The following is an 18,936-nucleotide window of genomic DNA, read 5'->3' as shown; positions in this document are numbered from 1 at the left end:
CAACCCCCACGGCAGGGCCGTCCCCCATCGGGTAAGTCCTCGGTTGGCCCGCCTACTGCCAAGCAGCTAACTGTCCCTGCTCGGGTCATCAGGGGTTGTTTCGGCCGGGTGGTTAAGGCCCCCCAAAAACTGACATTGCCCGTGCGAGTGAATTCTGGGGGGGCACATGTGGGGGTTACCCCATTGGGACATAATCCACAGGCACGGGACCAGTGGGGCTTTTGATTGTATGGGCGTGGCGTGCGCTCGGTTGTTGGAGCTACGCCCCCTTAAGAGTGAGTTGTGTTATAAAAGATGCATGAGTTCTGTTATGAGTTTAGTTCTGTTGGAATAAAGGAGCTTTGAACAAGCTAATAAGTGTCTCGCCCTCTCATCCGCAACTCCGACAAAATGATTAATAATGAAAATAAATAATAATCATTAAAAAAATTAAATTATCAATCAATTCGGTCAGAGAACACATAAACCACCACCATTTCATCAGAATCTAACTTTAAAAAAAAATTAGTCATTAATCGAATAATTAATCGATTAATTGATTAATTAATAAATCAAAAATAGCCTTTGCAGCCAAATCACCTGGTCATTGGCATGTCCAAATATCAGCTTCAAAACTCAAAAGGTGCCTGAGTTAATGGCCAGAAGAGACAAAGTGCTTCCTCATTATTGTGCCCAAATTTCAGCTTCCAAGCTCAAAAGATGGCTGAGATATCGCCCGGACAAACAAACAAGCAAGAACACAAACAAACAACCAGAGTGAAAACTGAGTACTCCCTTTCAGCATGCGTCATTGCTGAGCCCCCTGCGGTGCCCAGCAATGACGTTATGCAGCGCCTGGAGATGGCATAGGAAAGGAGCGGTGTACAATAAACTTTCATCAGATGGTGAATATATGTTAAAACAAGAACCTGATTTTAATAAATTCAAAACAAAATAATCTGCAGGTTGTGAAATAAACTTTCATCACGAACAAAACGGAATGAACGAAATCATTAAAACAAGCAAAACCGCACGGAGTCACCAACATCATAAACCCCAATCGCAGGTTTAACGGGGTCCATGAAGTTCCCCCTGAACACGTGCAGAACCCGCGAGTCCACGAAACACGTAAACTCTCCCTCCTCACAATCCAACAACATCCCAAACCATTCAGGATTCCCCGGCAAGGACAGGAGGGTATCTTGATTGTTGTGGCATGTGTAGTATTTGTTTTCACATTTCAGTAAACACCAAGACTCGGGATTCCCTCCCAAATCGCACTCTTTCCCTTCCCCTTTTCTCCCCATGGAGTTTAAACAGATTCCGATTCCCCACCAACGACTCGACCTCACATCGACCTCCCAGTAATGACGACCCGAGGAGAAACAATCAGAGGAAAGAACTTGTGGATATAAATCAAACCGATCACGATGTTCCGGGTACTAATTGTCGGTCTTGGTTCGAGTCGCCATCCTGAGATCCTGGAAGATCTTAATCAGTGGATGTGCAGAGTTTTGGTCCAGACTCGGGGTCCGTCCATCTGCAGCCACAACGAGATGGGGTCAAGGACTTTGTTGGAGAGGATGTGTGGGGGGAGGGTATTTTGGAGGGGGAGGGAGGGGGGTATTTTGGAGTTGGAGGGGGGGGGGGGTTATTTCGGAGTAGGAAGAGGGGGAGGGGGTATTTTGGAGTAGGAGGGGAGGAGCGGTATTTCAGAGTAGGAGGGGAGGGGGGGGGAGTATTTTGGAGTAGGAGGGAAGGGGAGGAGGTATTTTGGAGTAGGCGGGAAGGGGCGGTATTTTGGAGTAGGAGGGGAGGGAGGGTATTTTGGAGGAGGAAGGGGTTATTTTAGAGGAAGAGGGGTATTTTGGAGGAGGAGGAGGTATTTTTACGATGGATGATGGGGAGGGTGTTGGCCTGATGGTTAGGGCGGCGGGCTTGGGATCCTAAAGTCCTGAGTACGAATTCCGTTCAGCTGTTCAATTAATACCAGGTGGGGTTGACTCAGCCTGTCATCCTTCGGTGGTCGGCAAAATGAGTACCAGGGTACTGGGTCCTCCATCAAGGAGGTTGGTGGCAGGATTTGCACTGCTGCAGCCATAAAAACACTTTTTTTTTTGTATACAGGATCGAGGCTCGTGAAAGCCAACATTTATCACATAAAAAATCAAACAGACACACAAAACATATAATAAGGGTAGCGATAGACAAGATGGGGAGAGAAGGGGAAGCACAAACACAACATTTGAGAGCAGGGACATCGGGAGATCTGTGGGAGGGAGAGGGCATGGGGGGAGGAGGCGTGGGAAGGGTGGGCGGGGAGGAGAAGTATAAGAGTATAAAACACAAGGACACTGCAAGGACTTCCAGGAAAGGAATTGTGATTTCAAAAAAGTGGATCTGGGGTGAAATTGGCGGGGGTAGAAAAGATCAAGGTTTTGGATGGGTGAAGATAAGAGATGGTGGTGAACAGCTGTTTCAAAGACCTGGAGGGAGGAGTGGGATTGAAGAGAGTGAGGGAGTTTGTTCCAGAGGCGGGAGAAAAGAGGAATGAAGGAGTGAAGGTGAGCAGAGAGTCTTGATTTTAGCAGTTTAACCACAAGAGGGTTGCAGGCAGAACTTGTGCGACCTGTAGGAATATTTGGGGGACAGAGCCCAGAGAGAGCTGGGGGAGCAAGGCCGGAAAGGAGTCGACAGAAGACAAAGACCACCAACCTGCCTGCAGTGAGTAAGTGAAAGGCCCACAGCTGAGCCACAGCTTCACGCCCAGCTGAGCTAGGTGTGAAGCAGGAGCACTGGCCCAGAGGGGAGAACAGTATTCCATTGAGCTGCGGATGAAAGCCTTGTATATGGTGAGGAGCTCAGGTGTGCCAAGGAAGGACTTCGCACAACGGAGGCTGCCCAGTCAGCGACTGGCTTTGAAGGCCAGATTGGAAATGTGGTTTTCCCAGGAAAGATCATGGCAGATAGTGAGACCCAAAAGCTTGAGTGACAGAACTTGTTAGAGAAGATTGTTCAGAAAGTAGATGGGAGGGTTGTCCAATCGGCCTTTTCGGAGAGACATAGTAAGAGTGTGAGATTTGTCAGGATTGAAAGACATGTTCCACTTGTTTGACCAGTCTGTGATTTTGTCCAGGTCTGCAGAAAGTAAGGAGGCTGCAGACTGCCGATCTGAGGGATGAGGAATGGAGCAGCAGAGAGTGGAGTTATCAGCAAAGGGGTAAAGAGGATTTTCAAGAGAGTCAGCGAGATCATCGATGAAGACCAGAAAAAGCACAGGGCCCAGAACACTGCCTTGGGGAACTCCAGCCTGAACAGGAAGGGGAGATGAGAGAAACCCATTCAGGGCCACACGTTGATTAATGACTAGAGAGGAAGTCCGCAAGCCATCCGTGGAGATTTCCATGGATACCATAGGAGGAGAGTTTGGTGAGCAGAGCGGGGTGCCAGACCGTATCGAAGGCATGTGATAAGTCAAGGGAGACAGCTCTGATTTCCTGTTTGGCATTGAGGACCTCCATTGTTGAGACAGCAGAAGCAGCATGTCCAGAGTAGAGTGACCAGGTCTGAAACCAAATTGATGGTCAGAGATCAAGCCATTGGAGAAGAGGAAAGATTTGATGTCCGAAGCAATGATGGATTTCATGACTTTGCTGTTAATTGGGAGAAGGCTGATTGGTCTGTAGTTGCAAGATCTGTTTTTGCACCTTTTTGTGTAAAGCGGTGATGTTGGCTGATTTCCAAGATGATGGCAGATGACCTTGAGCAAAAGAGAGGGTGAAGAGAACACAGAGAGGGAGTGAAAGAGCGACAGAGCAGGATTTTAGGACCCGTGGGTTGATGCTGTCAGGTCCAGTTGCAGAATCAGAGTCGAGGGTTGACAGAAACTTCTCCACCTTGTCCGGAGAAAAGGACACAGAGTCCAGGAGCAGCTGGGTATGGTGGGTACAGAGAGGGATGGGTTTGGGACACAAGTTTTGGAGGCAAACACAGAGTTGAGGCATTCAGTTTTTCACGAGCGGAGTCAGCTGTGTAGCCATTTGAGGTAAGGGAGGGGATGGAGGGGGAACAAACACCAGAAACAGATTTGACCAGATGCCACCAGGATTTGGAAGAGGGAGACAGGTTTGAGAGGTCAGTCTTGGGAGAGGAGAGATATTGTTTCCTGGCTCTCTTGAGGGTGGACACACAATTGTTTCGGGTTTTGTGAAAAGAAATGAGATTTCCTTCCGTTGGATTTACTTTCCAGGAGGCGAAGGCAAGTTGTTTCTGGGCAACTGCCTCATGACAAGATTCCATGAACCATGGATGGCGGGAAGGGTATGACAACTGAAGACGAGATGGGATAAATCTGTGCATGAGAGAGAGCAATTTACTTTGGAAGAATTCCCAGGATGAGTTGATGTCAGAGGCGGGAGAGATGGGAGACCAGTCCAGATGATTGATGGCTGCTTGAAGACCATGCCAGTCAGCCTGAGGAATGCCATACTCGTCGGCGCTGAGGAGGCTCTCTGAGAATCGCCAGAGAGATGTCTACTTTAACAAGCACATGATCAGATGAGCCGATTGGAGCAGAAGAAGAGCAGCAGACATTTGCAGGGAAGTTAGTCATAACCAAGTCTCGAAGAGAAGATGCTCTGTTGACTGAGATCCGGGTCGGGAAATTGACAGATTGAGTCAGTCCCAGTGAGTCACGGAAGCCCTTTGCTGAGGAGACATGGCTGGTGAAAGAGGTACCCACACCCAGCCAACTGGCATGGTGACAATAGAAATCACCACATATGAGGAAGAGAGAGTTGGGATGAGTAGATAGAAGTTGGTATATATTATCAGACAGGGAGATGTAGATGGAGTCATCACTGTTTGGTGGATGGTACAACACACATATGAACCAAAGGTGGGAGCAAAGGGGAAGCTGTAGCCAGAGCACACATTCCGTATCACACACAATAGTGTGTGTCAGGTAGTGCTGTGGAGTCGTCCAAGGACGCAACGACGTGCTCATCCAGCGTACGCTCCCACATACACAGTGCATTCAGAAAGTATTCAAACCCCTTCACTTTTTTCACATTTTGTTATGTTGCATCCTCATGCTGAAATCGTTTAAATTCATTTTTTCCCTCATCAATCTACACTCAATACCCCACAATGACAAAGAGAAAAGAGGATTTTAGAAAGTTTTGCAAATTTATGAAAAAGAAAAAACTGAAATATCACATTGACATAAGTATTCATCCCCTTTGCTATGACACTTGAAATGTAGTTCAGGTACATCCCATTTCTCTTGAACATCTTTGAGATGTTTCTACACTTTGAATGGTGTCCACCTGTGGTAAATTCAATTGATTGGACATGATTTGGAAGGTTTAAACCCACAAAGGAGGGTTTACCGTGGGAGTTGTTGTATGCAGATGATCTGGTGTTGATTGCAGAAAGTATGGATGGACTGAAGGAGAAGATGAACAAGTGGAAGGAATGTATGGAGACAAAAGGTCTGAAGGTGAATATTGGAAAAACGAAGGTGATGGCAAGTGGTAAAGCATGTGGTGAGGTGGAAAGAACTGGGAAGTGGCCGTGTGCTGTGTGCAGGAAGGGTGTCGGAGTGAATTCCATTCAATGTGTACAATGTGTGGGTTCATCAAAAACGTAGTGGTTTGAGAGGGTCATTAACCAGTGTGGCAGCTACATTCAAGTGTAAGGTGTGCACAGAGGGAGCTGCATATGGAGGAAATGTCGAGTTTGATCTTGGAGATGGAGTGAAGCTGGAAGGTGTGAAAACATTTTGTTTCCTAGGAGACATGCTGAATGGAGAAGGTGGATCAGACTCGGCAACGGTTGCTCGAGTGAGATGTGCATGGAAGAAGTTTCGGGAACTGAGTGGCGTGCTGACAAGGAGGGGAGTGTCATTGAAGCTGAAGGGAAAGGTGTATGCTGCATGTGTGAGAAGTGTTGTGATTTATGGGAGTGAGACATGGGTAATGAACGTAGAGCAGCAACGAAGGCTGGAAAGGGTGGAAATGCGAATGGTTCAGTGGATGTGTGGAGTATCGTTGAGAGAGAGGATGACAAATGATGATTGCGAAAGATGATGGGAATAGAGCCTGTGATGGATGCTGTGAAGAGAAACAGGTTGAGATGGTTTGGCCATGTGTTGAGGAAGGATCAAAGTGACTGGTTGAAAAGAGTGATGGGAATGAATGTAGAACAAGTAGAGGATGGGGAAGACCGAGAAAGACTTGGCTAAAGATGGTCGAAGAAGAAATACGGGCAAGGGGGTTAACAAGGGGAGATGCAGAAAATATGGCAAAATGGAGAACATTGTCATGGGGATCGCAAGGCTACCCCCCGCTCTTGCAGGGAAAATGGCCTTAAAATGCCTGTTGTTGTTGTTGTTGTTGTCCCCAGATCTGTGCCTCGACACAATCCTGTCTCTGAGCTCTGCAGGCAGTTCCTTCGACCTCATGGCTTGGTTTTTGGGGAAACCTACAACAAAAATTCTGCTGCATTGAAGGTTCCCAAGAGCACAGTGGCCTCCATAATTCTTAAATGGAAGAAGTTTGCAACAAACAGGACTCTTTCTGGAGCTGGCCGCCCGGCCAAACTGAGCAATCGGGGGAGAAGGGCTTTGGTAAGAGAGGTGACCAATAACCTGATGGTCACTCTGGCTGAGCTCCAGAGATCCTGTGTGGAGATGGGAGAACCTTCCAGAAGGACAACCATCACTGCAACACTCCACCGATCTGGGCTTTATGGCAGAGTGGCCAGATGGAAGCCAAACAGTTCAATCTTGGTTTCATCAGACCACAGAATCTTGTTTCTCACAGTCTGAGAGTCCTTTAGGTGCTTTTTTTGCAAACTCCAAGCGGGCTTTCATGTGTCTTTCACGGAGGAGAGGCCTCCGTCTGTCTGTCTGTCTGTCTGTCTCACTCTCTGGCTGTCTGTCTCACTATCACTCTCTGCATACATATATATATATATATATATTGTTGCGGTTTTTAGAACCCTCCACTTGGTAAATTTTTGTAAATGTTCCCTTATAAATAATCCCCTGTAAATACCCCCATTTGTCTAACGTTAAAGATCGCACCCATAGCTAGTCCACGAACAACACGTAGCACACCTTAGGATCTCTATAGATATCTCATTAGTATGTGTGTAATTAAGGCTGTGTTCCCAATAGTTTGAATCTACGTTGCATCAATCAAATAAGAATATAGTCAGGTTCACTATGTTTTTTCGTTCAAAATCATGGTAGATTAGCAAACCTATACATTTTTGGAAACGTTATTACATGGAAAATCAGAAAATCAATGTTTACATTTGCCAATTCCGACCAATTCAATTCGACCAATCGACCAATTCCATTCGACCATTCGACCAATCGCTTCGATCGACCATTCGACCATTCGACCAATTCGATCGATTCGATTCGATTCATCGAATTCGATTCGATCGACCATACGACCAATTCGATTTGCCAATCAATTTGACCGACCTTTGCTTGAGTGGAACGGACTGTGAAAACGATGCGGACTATATTGTCGGATACGACACACAGGACAGTGATGACGAACTCTAAATGGCATATTCTGTAATCGTGTATGTTTGATGCCATTGACTGCCTGTGTTTATTTTGTCATTGACTGCCTGTGTAGATGTGAAGTTATACTGACTGCATGTGTATATATGATTTTGCTGACTGCCTGTGTATGTTTGGTGATATGAATTATTGTGACACATTTTGATGTTATTGACTGCCTGTACAAAATGATAACATGTATTTGATTATGCAACTTATCGTGAATATAAAGACAGTATTTTGCAATTCAAAACCTTTGATTCGTGTCTTACCATTCCCCATAGCACTAATTTGATACTTTCATTGGATTCCTTGTCCCTGAAAATATAGGTTTAGTATATTTTAAAAAGTTTTTAGGGTAATTAGAGGCAGAAATAGAACAAAATATGTATTTTACAGTGGCCATTTTGAAAATCCAAAATGGCCGCCATACAGGTATCTCTCCAAATGTAAACATTGATTTTTAGTTTCCTTATGCTATAACCTTTCCAAAAATGTATAGGTTTGCTAATCTACCATGATTCTGAACGAAATATAATTTATTGACATAGTGAACCTGACTAATAGGCCCCAATCTCTTCAATGGCAGTAAGAGTGCTTTTCTACGACCCGTGCAAACGCCATCACGCGCTCGGTCCTCTGGAGGTAAAAGGGGGAGGAGCAAGTTGGGCGCCAAGAACAAGGCGTGGCCCTGTCAACGTCTCGTCAAGGGGCGGACCGGTGAGCTCTGAAAGCCAACCAGGGCCGAGGCAAGCTCACCATTGGGCGTGTCGTGGGAGCCGGCGGCTTGATCTGAAAACGCTCCATAAAAGCGGCCACGCGGGACTGCTTCCTCAGATGAGAAGAAGAGTAGATGAGCACTTGGGAGATGAGCACGACGGCGACACCAGAGGTTCGACCAAGAGGAGAGAAGCGCGGTGTCGACCTATTACATATGCATGAGGCCAGTTTCCCCGAGAAATAGATTGGCATTGTCCGACCGCGTGCAAACCATATGCGCAGCTGCCGCCGGGTTTTTGCTCAAGCCCGGAGCGTGGACCGGAGCGAGACCTGGAGCGGACCTCAACGCCTGTGCCATCTGTTTGGACCTTCTCCTCCTTTCCTGCCTTTCCTGCCATTCCATCCCTTTGAGTGTAAGTGTGTTCGTTCTGTCTGGGGCGTTTGCTAAGTAAGACTGAACAAGCGTTACGCCTCGGTCCACCGTCGGGGAAGTGATGTGAGTTGACAAAGTGGAAGACGCAGAAAACATGCCGTGATATGATATTTCGCTCACAAGGTTCAGACATACATGGAGGCGGCCATCTTGGATTTTGACGTGGCGACCCAATTTTCAATAGCGTTCTTCCTTATGCCTAGATACACCCAAACACCAGATTAGAAGTTGATACTTCACTTATTTTTCAAGATATTCCGCTCACAAGGTTGACATACATGGCGGCGGCCATCTTGGATTTTGACGTGGCGACCCAATTTACAATAGCGGTCTTCCTTATGCCGAGATACACCCACACACCAAATTAGAAGTTGTTACTTCGCTTATTTTTTCAAGATATTCATCTCACAAGGTTCAGACATACATGGCGGTGGCCATCTTGGATTTTGACGTGGCGACCCAATTTTAAACAGCGTCCTTGCTTGTGTTTAGATACACCCACACACCAGATTAGAAGTTGGTACTTCGCTTATTTTTCAAGATATTTCGCTCACAAGGTTCAGACATACATGGCGGCGGCCATCTTGGATTTTGACGTGGTGACCCAATTTTCAATAGCTTTCTTCCTTATGCCGAGATACACCCACACATCAAATTAGAAGTTGGTACTTCGCTTATTTTTCAAGATATTAATCTCACAAGGTTCAGACATACATGGCTGCGGCCATCTTGGATTTTGACGTGGCGACCCAATGTTAAACAGCGTTCTTCCTTATGACGAGATACACCCACACACTAAATTAGAAGTTGGTACTTCGCTTATTTTTCAAGATATTTCGCTCACAAGGTTCAGACATATATATGGTGGCGGCCATCTTGGATTTTGACGTGGCGACCCAATTTTCAATCGCGTTCTTCCTTATGCCGAGATACACCCAGACACCAAATTAGAAGTTGGTACTTCGCTTATTTTTCAAGATATTCAGCTCACAAGGTTCAGACATACATGGCATCAGACATACATGGCATCTTGGATTTTGAAGTGGGTTGCACCCACACCAAATTCGAATGCGGTCCTTCGCTTACGCACGCACACATGCCCGGACGGACGGACACACGAACGGAGGGGAAAACCATAGTCCCCCTTTCGCTCCGCTGTGCGACGGGGGACAATGAGGCTGCCCTGTGTCCTGCTTCTTCTTCTTCTGTATATTCTTTGCCTTTCGTGTCCTCTTCATTTAGTGTACAGTCAACCCTCGGCTATCACGCCTAATTGGTGCCGCTATCGGTGCGCGTTAGCCGAAATCGCGATAGCCGAACTGAAGAACGTATGGTAGTAATTCTAATTGGTGCCAGGACCCCCAAGTTGACCACATATTTCACCTATTTTTGCCACTTTTTTACCAAGTGTTTCTGCCCTATAAAGAAACATTGAAACAAGAATCACAATATGGAAATAAAAATAAAATGGTAAAAAAAGTACTTTTTTACCATTTTATTTACCTTTTTGGGAACGATGAGGGGCTTAGGTGGTTGGGTAGGTTCCGAGGCTTGGGTGGAGTCTTATTGACCACCCCTACGTGCCTCCAACTCGTCCAGGATTGCGTCAGCTGAAGCACCAGAGAAGCGCTCAACGTCAGAGGGCTCGTCAAAGACAGAGGGCTGTGCCTCGTTGCGACGCCGTAGGCAGGGTCGGCATCATGGGGGGGCATTCGCGGGCCATGCCCACCCAAATGAGTTATTGTGCCCCCCCCCCCCCCACACCCACCCGCAGGCCAAGCCTTTGGCGCCAAACTTTGTGCATTGTGTGTGTTTGTGTGAAAGAGAGAGACTTTGCAGCAAGTTTTTAAATTGGAACTGGGTTGGTGTGTTGGTTGCTGACTGGGAACTCTTATTATCAAGCATTTACATCTTAGATTGAGGTCTCGAACGGTAGTTTGTGCCCCCCCCCCCCCCGTGGTTACCCTAATGTCCCCCGATTAGACTTGTTCTGACGCCGAATCTGGCCTTAAGAATTCGGTGATCTGGCATTGGCGGAGGGAGTTGACGTGGGCATGATACTGCTCCTCGTAACCTGCCAGTACCATATTAATAAAGGAGCACCTTGCTTCACTGTTGAATGTTAAATCTTATCTACGTTTCTACGATAATCACGGTTTTGGTAAATACCTCGCACTGTTGACTCATTTATCCCAAATTTCTTTCCAACACTTCGCTTTGTTTCACCATTGTCTATCAACTGCACAATTTCGAATTTCTGAGTGTAAGTTAAGTTCTTCCTCTTCTTGATTTCTCTTTCCTCATGCTCGGTGATGACGTAGCACCCTTTCCACCATTTCCGGTGCGCTATAGCGCGTATTTGGGGCGCGATAGTCATGTGTTGTGCAGTTTTTTAGGTAGACGCGATAGCAAAGAAACGCGATAGCCGAGTTCGCGATAGCCGAGGGTTGAGTGTACATAAATAATTAATAAACCTGTGTTCTTCCTTTACTCTTTTTGATTCATTCTCACCCAATCGCTTTTGTCCTGTCTCCAATTGAGTACCTGTGGCACGACTTGGCCAACCGCTTTTAATCGGGTTTAGTCCTTTTGTTAACTGCTTGGATCGTGGATTGCTAAACCGCTCGGCAATTACCATCACATCCGCGGTTCGAGTGGGGACTCATCTCCCTGCTTTGCGGAGAGATTGGTGAAGGTATTTGGGAAACCGTTGACCAATCACCCTGGCCAATCTCACCCCGCAAAGGAGCGGGATAGTTCCAGGACCGGAGACGGCCAGCTTAACAAGACAAGGGGATTAACCCCCCCTTGCTAACGGGAGTGCCGTACTCTGAGATCCGCAACAATATATATATGGTGGGTGGGCGGGCGGGTGGGTGGGCGGTGGGCGGGGCACCAATCTGGGTGAGAACAGGTGGTTTCACCGGTGGTTTTCTCACAGTCCTCCCCCCCTAAGTAAAAACCCCGTCGAATAGACGGCGTTTTTAAAACCAGTATTTGTAGTAGGTGCAAATCACATGGCAAGATGATGGCGGTAATCGCTAACAGGCAATTAACGCAATTGACAATTATTAACACTTATTAACAACAATAACGCAACAACGCAACAATACAACGCAACGCAATAGCGCAACAATAACGCAATTATTAACGCACAGGCAATTAACAGGCAACAGGTTAACAGGCGTTAACAGGGTAAACAGGCGTTAACAGGCAGGTTAACAATGAACAAGTTTTTTTTTTTTTTTTTTTTTTTTTCACACACAATATTAAACACCATACACCCCATTAACATCTACCCCACAAGAGTTACACTTCACACAAAGCACAATAGAGAAGCAAGGGGGCCAAACTCAAGGTGGGGAAACATTTACAGGAGGGAAACGGACCGAGACCTAGAGCGGCGGGTACTCCTCCGGTGTCGAGAACGACAGTCATATGCGTAATGAACCTTTTCACCGCACTGGTAACATCGATCATTCGGGTCGAACGGCCTGCGGACCAAAGGGCGTCTGAAACGAGGCCGCCGCGACATGCCATTCGACATCTCGACGCACACACGCGATCCGCAAATTAACCTTCCATCAAGGGCTCTGACCGAATCTTCAGCATCTCGTGGATCTTCAAACTCAACAACTGCAAATCCAGGTGGGTTCCGAGCAACCCAGACGTTGCGGAGTGGTCCGTAATGCTCGAAGACCCTCCCTAGCTCGGCTCGCGCTGCTCCATTGCCCAGGTTTCCCACATATACCTTAGCATTAGCGTTCCTGCTGAATCGCGACATGGCGGGAGCGGTCCCTGAGGAGCACGGCACCTGAGGTTGGCTTGACGGGAGGCTCGGGTGGACTTCAGCTGACGCAACGTCACCGTCGGAAACTGGAGTCGAGGCGCTAGGCTCCTCGGGCCAGAGTGAAGATATGTCTGACTCCGCCACTCTCTCCGCCTGTTTACTCTGGGATCTAGTGACCCCCCCACAGGTCAGAGTCAATGACTCCTCCCTGGCCATGGCATCATTGCCAATCAGCAAGGAGACCCCGGGTATCGGGTAGTAGGGTACTACCACACAGGTCACTGGACCCTTAAAAATGTCACTCCGGACCTCGAGGAGGGCAAGGGGATACCGGCCAAGAACCCGGTCAATGCCCCGAAGGAGGGTATACTCGCCGGTATAACGCATCTGAGAGGCCGGAACTACCCCCGCCCGGAGAACACACCGTGTCGCCCCAGTATCCCGAAGGTATTTGGCCTCAAACTTCAGCATCGAATCAGGGCCACCCACTAAGGCTGTCCCTGAATAATCTTGATGCAGTGGATGAATGGAATTAGCCTCGGTGGCAGTGACCTCGGTCACCGATGCCACCGTCGTGTGCGAGGGCCCGGCGGATGAGTTCCACTGATCTCCCTCCGACTTAACAGGAGGGTTGCCTCGGTAGGCCGGACTGGCGGGATTAGAGAAGCAGCGGTTTTCACCGTGCCCCACGCGTTTGCAGAAATCGCACCAGGGCCCTGCCCTGGTCTGCGGCTCGCGACCGCCACCAGTGGAGGTCATCGGAGAACCCTTCCCCTCGATCCAGCCGCCGGGCAGACGGGGGGCGGTCTTGATCGCAGACTCCTCCGTCTTACGACGCGACTGCGTGACTTGCAGCATTTTGCACGCCAAAACATGTTTATCAATAAGGTTGACGCAGTCTGCCAAGGAAACAGTGTCTTTGTCGACAAGAAACAATGCTAAGTCAGGCGGAAGCTGTTGATCGATACGGTAACGCACCAGGAGTTCCGCAACCGCTTGAGGTAACTCAACCTTGCTCCCCTTGAACCATCTCTGCAGCTGTTCCAACAAGGCCCGCGAATGTTCCTCATAGGTTTGACTGGACTCACGAGTCCAGCTGAAAAAATTTCTCCTATAAATACATGCGGACACCGCATAGGCATTCAAAATCTCGGCCTTCAATGCCCTGTATTTGTTTGCGTCCTCGGTTGCCATCCTCGCATATACCTCCCTCGCCTTCTCAGATAGATGGCTCACAAGATGGCCGACCCACAAGCTCTCATCAATGCCACCGGAAGCCAACAACTTCTCCGCCATCTCCAGATACGCTTCTGGCTTCGTGTCTCCCGTCCAGTCCGGCAAACGAACATGAACAGTTTCCGGGACTCTTGCAGCAGACCCCTCTGCCCGCAGTCGTTCAGTCAACATTCGCAACTCATGCTCTCTGACGCGTTCAGCTTCTGCTGCCGCATGCTCTCTCTCTGCTGCTGCCGCATGCTTTCTCTCTGCTGCCGCATGCTCTCTCTCTGCTGCTGCATCTGCTGCCGCATGCGCTCTCTCTGCTGCTGCATGCTCTCTCTCTGCTGCTGCCGCATGCTTTCTCTCTGCTGCCGCATGCTCTCTCTCTGCTGCTGCACGCTCTCCCTCTGCTGCCGCAGCACGCTCTGCCTCTACCCTGTCATTCTCCCTGTTATACATGTCAAGTTGTTGAACCGGAGTCAGCCCGGCCCAGAAGGGCGAACGCATGCATTTAGTCATGATGGGATCGCTTCCTAACATCTCGGGTTGAGTGGCCGGGTCAAGGCTGCTTGCGTCGCTCACCTCGCCACCCACGTGACTGTCAACATGATCAGGTTGAACTCTCACTTCCCTGGTCGACATAGCTTGGCTACGAGTTATCATACGACCAGGCACAAAACACAACGCTCAAACACAACGCTCAATTGGGGAAATACGACACGAACTACGCAATATCACCCGCACATCAAATTGCCAATGAGAAAAATACCACGTACAAATACTCACGTTTTTTTTTTTTTTTGTCGGTTGTTTGGAGGGATCCGAGGCTATTCACTTATTCTTTGTCGGTTGTTTGGAGGGATCCGAGGCTATTCACTTATTCTGCAGTGAAGCCCACCCACGACAGCGTCAACGACGAGAAAGTTCCTCCAAGACAGCGTCCGCTGGTGAGAAGGCGATGAACAGATGCCAGAAGATGTCGTCCACTGCAGAATTCCCGTCTCAATGCGAATGTCTCTTACTTGAATGATCCTAGGACGAGCAACCCATTTGTCGCGATCCCGGCTGTGAAATGCTTCCAGCACGGAATACGGACGTTAATGTCCGGGCTTCAAGTAATCCACGGAGTGAACACAAGAGACGCAATAAACACAATTGTGTTTTAATCGGCCTTCTAGGGGTAAGGCACGATTATTTATTGGCTCGATCACAAAACCATAAATGGGATATTGCACAAAGCCTGCAGGAACGGTCGGCACCAGGAGCTCCAACCAGGACGCAGGTAATATCTCTCGCAGTTCCAATCGACGACCTCCGGGACTCGGAGGGAACAGGATGGAATACCGCACAAGGCCGGCAGGAACGGTCGGCCAGTAGCTCCAACACGAACCAGGGAATCACTCGTTCTCTTCTGGAGTTACTCGCTCGTAAAATACAGAACGGTAATCGACCAGCCCAACTCGGCTGTCGTCAGGATTCAAGGAAAGCCCTTTTTTATATTTCCCACTCGGAGCCTTCGAGCCGTGTGCGTCGCATAAGATGGCGCCCGCGCTCTCTCACCCTCCACCAATCACGTGCTGAATCGTCACCCGATCGCGTGAGGCTCAAGGAGGCCACGTCACGCGGTGGGCGGGGCACCAATCTGGGTGAGAACAGGTGGTTTCACCGGTGGTTTTCTCACAATATATATATATATATATATATATATATATATATATATATATATATATATATATATATATATATATATATATATATATATATATATATATATATATACAGTGAAACCTTGACTTACGAGTTTAATTCGTTCTGTGACCGAGCTCGTAACTCAATTTGCTCGTTTCTCAAATTAAAATGCATTGAAATGCTATTAATCCGTTCCAGCCCCCAAAAAACCACACCAATTTTTTTTGTTACATGTTTTTAAATAAGAAAAATGTACTTTATAAATAACAAATAATGTATAAACAAGCACGACCTCGTATATACTGTACATAATAAGCGGCGTTACGTGCGCTGCTTGTAAACAAGGAGGAAGCGGACAACACGGTAATTTGTAAGAGTCTTTATTCAAGAGCTCACTGTAACACTGGCGCGCTTCGGGATGCACGCCCGGTGTATATCCTGAGGCCACGCCTACCCCTCGGCGTGACCGCCGCCCACTCGGTGCGCGGAATGATGTCACCACGCCAGTGAGCTTCCGTGTCCGCCACAATGTAAAGAAATAAACTGGTTTTATTAAGTGTATTTACCTTGAAGATCAGACGAAGATGCTGGCGGAGGTGGAGGAGATGACTTTTGCCTTTTTCGCCACACTTTCCTCGCTTTCACTTGCAGGGCGTTTCAATAAAAACCTGTCCAACGAGGTTTGTTTCTTCCTCCCTTTCAAAATGTTTCGATCGTACTGCTACGATCGTACTGCCTCGCCAAGTCGACAACACACACACCTCGCTCATGTTTTTCGACGATTGCGTGTTTTATATCCAAGCACATCATCCTCTTCTTTTTCTCAGTACTGCCCTTGGCACTCAATTTCTTAGGACCCATGGTTAAAACTAAGAAATTTTCCAAAATAACCAACATGCGAAAACAAAGCAGCAGCGATATACGGCAGAGATGCTTGCACGGCAAGATAACCACGTGACCGGAACGCTCGTTGGGCCACCTAGTGGCGGGTGGCATAAGCTCGTAACTCAGATCTCGGCTCGCATCTCAAAGCAAAAAACCGCCCGAGCGACGGCTCGTATCTCGGAAAACTCGTAAGTTGGTGCACTCGTAAGTCAAGGTTTCACTGTATATATATATATATATATATATATATATATATATATATATATATATATATATATATATATATATATATATATATATATATATAGATATATATCTCTCTTTCTCAGGTGCTGCCGCACGTGTGTAATCACAGAACGTTGCTGCGCGGCGTTTCTCTTGGTGCACGTCGTGTGGTAGTGCTGCCCTTCCTCCCTTTTTCCCGCTCTGTTCTTTACTCTCTTTAATCTACACGTTTCATTTCTTGCGAGTTTGAGAGTGAGAGAGTGCACTCGATCCTGCGTTGCTTGTTTGCTTCACGGCATCGAGTGTTTCCCCACGCCCGTGACCATGGTGAACATCGAGGATTTTTCCGGTTTGGAAAAGTTGTCGGAAAAATGGTTTGTCGTGCACACCACATTCTGAGGTGACGGTGGAGCAAATCGTTTTGTGTGTCGGTAAATGTATCGGTAATGCACAATGTAATTGCTGCATCAAGGATGAATCAGCGCATCGTCATCTTCGTCTCGAAAGAGGAAATGGTGATGCAGCTCGTCGAGACCGGTTTGACTGTTGAGCCGGATATCTTCGTGTTTGTTTCAGCGTTGGATGCACCTTCGGTGAAAGTAATCGTATCCAATATTCCGCCCTTCATTCGACACAAGCAGATTAAGACTGCTTTGGAGCAGTATGGTAACGCGGTGTCGAAAATAACTTTCATTCCTGTTCGATTTAAGGATCAGCAGGTAAAACATGTCCTGTCCTTCCGGCGTCAATTATTTATTATTTTAAAGCTGGGAATTCGCAATTTGGAGGTGATGTTGAAAATTAAACACGATGACTATACATACCGGGTGTTTGCTACGTCACAGACCTTGGTATGTTTTAAATGTGGTCAGCACGGACATGTTAAAAACGAATGTCCCAGTAGCGTGTCCGAACAGCCAAGGGGGGAGTCTGAAAAGGAAAGTGAACCTGTGCCAGGTAACGAGGCTCCCACAGAGCCAGGTGAAACTGCTGAAAATCAAACCAAGGATACGAGCGGCTTTTGTGTTGTTACACGAGGAAAACGAAGGCACCAAGGTTCAAGTACAGTCGAGCCTGTTTCATATGCTGAAGCAGTTGCTGTGAAGAGGGTCTCACTCAACAGGAATGAGGGTAGTCCAAACCTCCTCGGTGCTGAGTCCTGTCCTCCTCCTCCTCCTGATGAGGAGGAGGCTGTGGAACAGCAACCCGTCTTGTCAGATGATGCTGCAAGTGGAGGTAAACCTTCTGCAGACTGTACATCAGTAAATGATGAGCTTAGGCATAACTGTCAAACAATAGGTGTACCTGGTACACCAGAAACCTCTGAAGAGGTAACCAAGGTTGCGGAGAATGATCCGTTACCTGACGAATTGATTTTCGTTAAGCTAATGCCAGTGTCCGCTGCACCAGTACAGGTAAAAGACCGTGTTATTGAGCAGGAGTCGTGCGATTCGGATGACACGTGTTCGAGTTTGGATCCTAATGAGATAGGGGGTGCAGCTGGGGATTCGCAGGACTGCGAGGACTTCGATGCCCCCTCTCCTACCGAAGTAATTAAATTTCGTCATAATACTTTTCGGAAAAAGATAAAACTTGTTGAATTTTTCCCACAATTGGACAAGTTCCAAGTCACTGCATCTCGCATCATAAGCGATCCGACAGCCTATGGTGCTAATGAGTCTCAGGTGTACAGACTGAAAAAAATTGTTTCTGTAGCAAGGAAAGAACTTCGACGATCTGCCACTTGATAAAGTCTTAAAACTCGTTATGGTTTTATCTATTGCGAATATAAACATAAACAGGGGCCGTGCCCCTATACGGAAGACACATTTACAGGTATTATTGGAGCAAAGGCATGTAGACATCGCCTTTCTGCAAGATGTACGTTGTGGGGATACCTGTTCAGCCGAATGGCAGAATACAATAAGAGGTTCTTGGTTTTTCAGTTCATTTGATTGTCCTCGAGCTGGAGTTGCTTTCTGGTTTAGATGAGGAATCTCATCCGGCCAAATAGCATTTCATGAAGTCAGGCGAGGTCATTTGGCCTTTGTTGTTTTTTCTTATGGAGGCCATAAGATCACATTGTTGAATGCCTCTGTCCCAAGTGATCCTTCTCAAAGAAAATAATATTTTTCCCTTCTTGATAAATTGTTTAGCCCAAATTAATTTTGGTTGTCTTATCTGCCTAGCTGGTGATTTCAATTGTACCTTAGAGCCATCTTTGGACCGCAATGGTATAGAACCTCACCCTGAGAGTGCAAAACATTTGGTGGCTCTACTAGTAAAATATCACCTGGTTGATGGGTGGAGATTGCAGCACCCTGGGGTTAAGCAATTTTCATGGTGCCAAGCCTCTGATAACAGTGTCCTTTGCTCTGTTAGATAAATTTTATATCAATAATGGGTTTCGGAATTTGA

The 18,936-nt window shown here is 47.3% G+C and overlaps 1 long non-coding RNA gene across 1 annotated transcript in view; it reads right to left on the bottom strand.

The window, feature by feature from the left end:
* Positions 1–1,465: 1,465 nt before the first annotated feature.
* LOC144889842 (uncharacterized) overlaps positions 1,466–18,936 on the bottom strand; it is a 48,309-nt gene continuing 30,838 nt past the window's right edge. Inside the window, exon 4 of the long non-coding RNA XR_013622108.1 lies at positions 1,466–1,519. This is a non-coding gene — a long non-coding RNA (uncharacterized LOC144889842). The remainder of the gene's footprint in view (positions 1,520–18,936) is intronic.

Source organism: Myxine glutinosa, chromosome 1, assembly GCF_964187855.1.
Source record: "Myxine glutinosa chromosome 1, kmMyxGlut1.1, whole genome shotgun sequence".
Lineage (NCBI taxonomy): Eukaryota > Metazoa > Chordata > Myxini > Myxiniformes > Myxinidae > Myxine > Myxine glutinosa.
The sequence above is the reverse complement of the archived record's forward strand: the minus strand, read 5'-3'. Positions and strand labels throughout refer to the sequence as shown.